We start from the raw sequence: 6,902 nt of genomic DNA, 5'->3' as shown, positions 1-6,902 counted from the left end.
TTAATACAACTTATGTATTAAAAAAGTATTTGATATGTCAATAACAATATATCATTAAAATAATATAAAGACATTCATACAAATATATTAAACAAAAGAAATATAGAGTGTCTAAAATTGTAACTTGCATTCTTTTAAACAAACAAAATCATCAAGTATTAGATTTTATATGAGATGTGTTTTATTTATTTCATTTTTATATTAGATTAAATTTTATGGAGGGGCCAAAAAAAATTTTAGAGAGGGGGCCAATACATGATAAATTAGTATTATTTTATTAAATTAAAAAAATTAACATATATAATTTTTTTTTCAATTTTTTTTTGGGGGGGGGGGGGGGGCATGCCCCCATACCCCAATGTGGCTCCGCCACTGTCATAAGGAGACATCTTCTTCCTTTTGCAACAAGAAGCTTTGTCACATTCTTATCCACCCTCACAGAGGCAGATTCCTGATCTGTTTACGTGAAACCTTTACATAGCTTGTGTAGTTCTTCCTCCATGCTTGGTGCTCTCTTCGGACCACGTCCAAGAGACGTCCCTTTGGAGCGCAAATACTTCACCTCACCTCAACAGAGAGAGGACCCCCAGCTGAAACTCGTTAGTATATTTGTCTTAGTATATATATTAATTACTATATACAGTTACTATATATTAGTATATTTATATTACTATATAATATTACTATATTATATATATACTACATATATTACTATTTTATATATACTATATGGTTAGTATATATTACTATATAACAATATAATATATAGGGGACCTAATAAATAGTATGCTTATAAAAAAAAAAAAAAAGGCGGGACCTTTCCCACTTTAATTCTATGGCATAAATGAGCACCTAGATTCATCTGCATTCGCACATTAACTGTGTTACATTTGAATGTAATTTTTGTACGTTCGAACGTTTATAAAAACATTGGCAGGATCTTTCCTGTGTAAATTCTATGGCATACATAGGGACCTAAATTTATCTACGTACGCACGTTAACTATCTTACGTTCGAACGTGAAATGTGTACATTCGAACGTTTATAAAAAAAAAAAAAAAAAAAAAAAAAAACTTAGCGGGACCTTTCCCGCTTAAATTCTATGGCATACACAGAGACTTAATTTTATGTACATTCACATGCCAACCATCATACGTTTGAATATTATTTGTTTGAACAAACTTGGCAAGACACTTAGCAAGAGTTTAAAATTTTACAAAATGTTCGAATGTTTACTATACACGTTCGAACATTGCGGCACTTGATGCGATGACTTTGTATTTAAAAAGTCGCTGCAATAAGTTAGTTTACTAAACAGAACATTGTCATTCTATTTAGTTCAACCTATTGCATTGCAATAGGTCTAAAATTTTGAAAAAAAATAAGGACACCCAAGACAAGTTTGGGGCATGTTTAAGAAATGGGGAAAACAGACAAAAACATAGAGAGAGAGAGAGAGAGAGAGAGAGAGAGAGAGAGAGAGAGATGGGTTTGTGTAGATTAATTGTTGTGTTTATTTATTTATTATGTTTGTCTTTTAACTAACTAGCATTGTGTTTATTTTGAAGAAATACAACTAGTTGGAGCTTGTTTCTTGGTTGTGAGAAGAAAAAAGTTTATGATTTTAGCTAGGTATATTTTTAAACTTAATTGTGTGATTATCTTGTGATTTTTGTGATTATATTGTGATTTTTTAGAGTGTTGGATTATATTGTGAATGGTTGGATTATATATTTTTGTGATTATATTTTTGTTCATTTGAGCATGTGGGATTTGTGGAATTATATTGTGTTTAAGTATCTCCCTAGTCTCCCGAAATCCTTTTTTACAGGAGACACATAGTAAAGCAAAGGAGTTTGAGATATGTAAGTTTAAGTTAGGTTTTGCAAATTGTTTGATGGTTGATTGTGTTGGAAGAAAAGGAGGGCTTGCTTTAGTGTGGGGTAGGGAAATAAGTTTGACTATTCTTAGCCATTCGAATTGTCATATAGATGCTCTAATTGATGATGATCTTGTGAGAGGGTTGTGGTATCTGACGGGAATTTATGGTTATCCTGAGGTGAGTTTAAGATCTCGAACTTGGAATCTATTAAGATCTCTGGGGAGGCAAAGTAGGGAAGCTTGGATGGTGCTAGGAGATTTTAATGAATTCTTAGATCATTATGAAAAATGCGGAGGTTATAATGTTAGGCCTGATTGGCAAATTGCAAAGTTTAGGGATGTGATTAATGATTGTTCTTTGAGGGATATGGGATATAGAGGTAATAAATATACATGGAGTAATATGAGAGGAGGGTCTCAATGCACTTGCGAAAGACTTGATCAAGTTTTGGTAAATTCTCAGTGGTGGAATAGGTTTCCCAATGCTTTTGTCACTCGTGGTTTCGTGGCCTATTCAGACCATCTCCCAATCTGGGTTACTACTGAAGGTGAGAGGAGACAAATTAGGACTAGAAGATTATTCAAGTTTGAGGAAATGTGGGTGGGAGAGAAAGCATGTGAAGATATTATTAGGGCTACTTGGAATAGAGGGTTGCTAATAGCAGTATGGATGAAGTTATGGGTCTAATTAAAGAGTGTGGGACTAAGTTGCAAGGATGGAATAAAAACAATCTTGTTAATGTCCAACAACAATTGCAAAAGGATAGAAAAAAGATGGAATTTTTTAATGTTGAAGATCTGACAGGTCAACAGAAGGCAGATCATAAGAAAGCTAGAGAAGGTGATGTGGAGGCAGAGGTCAAAAGCTTTTTGCCTAAAAGAAGGGGACAAGAATTCTAAGTATTTTCATATAAACGCATCTCAAAGAAGGAAGAAAATTGTTTGGTCAAGATAAAGGATGATATGGGGGATGGTAGTTTGGTGAGCAGAGGGATAGGGTTATTGTTAATTATTTTTAGAATTTGTTTTCAAGTTCAAACCCTAGTGGTTCCACTAATTTTCTAGGTGCTTTAGCTGGTAGAGGTACACCCTCTATGAATGAAGGGTTGAGCAAAACATATACAGTAGAGGAAGTCTTGATAGCTTTATCAACAATGAATCCATCAAAAGCCCTTGGTCCAGATGGAATGTCTCCAGTGTTTTTCTAAAAATATTGGCATGTAGTGGGTGATTATGTTCTTGCAGTAGTGCTTCAAGCTCTAAATATAAGTCATTTTTCAGCCTCTCTCAACCATACTCATATTACCCTTATTCCTAAGAAAAAAAATCGTTGCACAGCTGCTAATTATAGGCCCATTAGTTTATGTAATGTGGCCTATAAATTGATTGCAAAAGTTATTTTTAATAGACTAAAAGCTATGTTACCATGTGTTATTGGTGAAAGTCAAAGTGATTTTGTTCCAGGGCATTTAATTACTGATAATGTCCTTATAGCATATGAGTTGATATATTTTTTAAAGCTTAAAAAGAAGGGGAAAAATGATATATATATCCTTAAAATTGGATATGAGCAAGGATTACGACCGTGTTGAATAGAGTTTTCTTAACAAGGTGATGGATATTATGGGTTTTCAGCAAGGTTTTGTTCAGCTGGTAATGTTTTGTGTGAAAACAGTTACTTTTTCAGTATTAGTTAATGGGGAATCAAAATGGCCAATTACTCCTAGTAGGGGTTTAAGACAAGGGAACCCTTGGTCCCTTTATCTTTTCCTGTTATGTAATGAGGGACTAAAAGCTTTGTTGAAAGAAGCTGGGATTAGAAAATAAATTTCAGAGATAAAAATCTGCAAGGGTGCCCCAAATATCAATCACTTGTTATTTGTAGATAATAGTATCATTTTTTGCAAGGAGGTAGAAGAAAATTAGAGAGTTCAAGTTGTATTAGACACTTATGAAACTGTCTCAGGTCAGAAAATTATATCGAGAAAAGACTTCAATGGTTTTTAATGGAAATGTGGGAAGGGATGTTAGAGAAGAAATTTGTATGTTATGGGGAAGTAGTGATGTTCAACAATATGAAAAGTACCTTGGTTTACTTCCAATTATTGGTAGGAATAAATCTAGTGCTTTCCAGTATATTAAACAAAGGGTATGGCAAAAAACTTCAAAGTTGGAAGAAAAACTATTATCTCAAGAGGGGAAAAGTTTTATTAAAAGTTGTTGCTTTATCTATTCCAACTTATACTATGAGTTGTTTTCTTTTGTCTGCCCAGTTTTGTTCAAAATTGGAGAGGTTAATGTCAAGATTTTGGTGGAGTCAAAAATTTAATGAAAGAAGAATTCATTTGGTTAGTTAGAGTAATATGTGTGAGGGGAAGACTAGAGTTGGTATGGGCTTTAAGGAGATTAGAACTTTCAATCTTACTCTTCTTGCAAAGCAAGGTTGGAGGTTATTACAATATGAGAGTACTGTTTTACATAAGTTTTTTAAGGCTAGATATTTCTCAAAGTCTAGCTTTATGGATGCTAGTTTAGGGAATTGTCCTTCATTCACTTGGAGGAGTATTTGGGAAACTAAAAAATGGTTGAGGGATGGATGTAGATGGAGGATTTGTAATCAGAAATTAGCTTTGTTATGGACTAAGCAATGGGTTCCAGGTTTTAAAGCTTTGGAGAGAGAACATGGTCTGGTTGTGCAAAATAGAAATGATGTTGTGGCTACTATTATTAATGAGGAGACAAGGTGATGGGATATTGAAAAAATAAGGATTCTCTTCAATCCAAAAGTAACAGCAAAAATTTTAAAAGTGATGATATTCCTAGGTGAGGCAGTGGATAAATAGACATGGAACCATGAAAGGAGTGGTTAGTTTTCGGTTAAAAGTTAGGGGTGTACACGAAACCGGCGAAACGACCTCCACCGATGGCAACCGACCGCCGGACGTCGGAACTGGCAAAGAACCAGTCGGTCGGTGGTAGAAATTAATGGAAACCGAAGTCGGTCGGCTCTGTCCCAGTTCGACCACACAGAAAATCGGTAAACCAACCGACCTTATATATATATATATATATATATATATATATATATATATATATATTATATATATACCTTATATAAAACAACGCCGTTTCATATGAAACGGCATCGTTTTGTTTAAATGTGTAAGAAAAAAATAAAAGCCAACGACACCATTTGGTCTCAACCAAACGGCATCGTTTGGTTGGGAACGGGTTAGAGTTATTACCCTTCCCATTCCCAGTCCCCCCTTCCCTTTTTCTTTTTCTCTTCTACTACCCTCCCTCCCCCCCCCCCCATTTTCTCTCTCTCTCTCTCTCTGAGTCTCTCACTCAGTGATTCTCCCCGTTCAACGGCACTGCAAAGCTGATCCGGTGACCCCAATTTTCCTCCGGCCTCCGTGACTCCCTCCGCCTCCGGTTTCTGTGAGTATTCTGACCCCCATATCAAAACAAAATTTATATATATAATCTATATATACATATAATCTATTATATATATATAAATTATAATCTATTTTATATATATATAATCTGTTATATATTAACTTATATAATCTGTTGTACTTAGATTCTTACTTTAGCATAAATCGTATATATATAATCTGTTATATATATATGTATATAATCTTGTACTCAAATTCTTACTTTAGCATAAATCGTATATATATAATTTGTTATATATTAACTTATATAACAAATTGTATATATAATCTGTTATATATTTTGTTAAGTATATATATAGCAATCTCATATAATCTATTATATATATATATATATATATAATTTGTTAATATATAATCTGTTAGTTATTGTTAATTATTTATATAAATTGAGAGAAGATGAGTGAACAACTTAGATTAGAGTCTTAGACTTGGTTTGCCATGTTGCAAACTAGTTGCTGGGATATTTTGTGTTATGTTTGCCATGTTTCAAACTTGTGATGTTGTATAACATTTATATTTTGTTTTATAATTTAGATGGATTCTTCTTCGTCTCCGATTGATGTTGATACAAATGAACCTCAATCAATAATTAATTTGGAAGAAGATGTGAGAGAGACCCATGTTTCAAAACCCCCTAGTGCCCCTACTAGTAGTACTTGTCCATTACGTAAGAAACGGAAAGGGACGGACAAATCGATTATATGGGATCATTTTATGAAGGTGGATGGTTGTCTTGTAGATGATCCAAAGGCTAAATATAATTATTGTGGCAAGATGTACGCTTGCCACTTGAAGAGGAATGGAACTTCAACGATGCAAAATCATTTTCCTTCCTGTCATAAAAATTCTCATAAATATGGACCTTTGGATAGGTATCAAAAAATATTGACAGGTGAGGCATCACCTGAGGAGGGGGTTGGAGAGAGTGATGGTAGTACATTAAGCACTCTCATAACCCACAAATTTAGTGAAGAGATTGCGAGGTTGGCTATTGCAGAAATTATAATTATTGATAAGATTCCATTTAAGATTGTTGAAGGACAGGGATTTAGAAAATTTGCTTGGTCTCTTAAACCTCGGTTTAAAGTTCCATGTCGTGTCACAGTTGTAAGAGATTGTATGAAGTTGTATAAAGTAGAAAATGAGAAACTTAAAAAAGTGTTTAAAGATGGTGGCATGAGGATTTCCTTGACAACAGATACATGGATATCAATACAGAATTTGAATTATATGTGTCTAACTGCATATTTTATTTATAAGAATTGGAAATTGCAGGAAAAAAAATAATTAATTTTTGTTTAATCCCTAATCATCGAGGGGATACCATTGGAAGATATGTTGAGTCGTGCTTGCTTGATTGGGGCATTAATAGAATATTTACTGTAACTGTTGATAATGCAAGTTCAAATAATACTGCAATTTTCTATTTGAAACAGTTTTTGATAGGGAATTTGTTTGGGGGTAAGTATATGCACATGAGATGTTGTACTCATATATTGAATCTTATTGTGAGTGAGAGTTTGAAGGAGTGCAATGATGCCATTACAATGGTTAGAAATG

The sequence above is a fragment of the Carya illinoinensis genome, chromosome 15 (assembly GCF_018687715.1).
Source record: "Carya illinoinensis cultivar Pawnee chromosome 15, C.illinoinensisPawnee_v1, whole genome shotgun sequence".
Classification (NCBI taxonomy): Eukaryota; Viridiplantae; Streptophyta; class Magnoliopsida; order Fagales; family Juglandaceae; genus Carya; species Carya illinoinensis.
The sequence above is the reverse complement of the archived record's forward strand: the minus strand, read 5'-3'. Positions refer to the sequence as shown.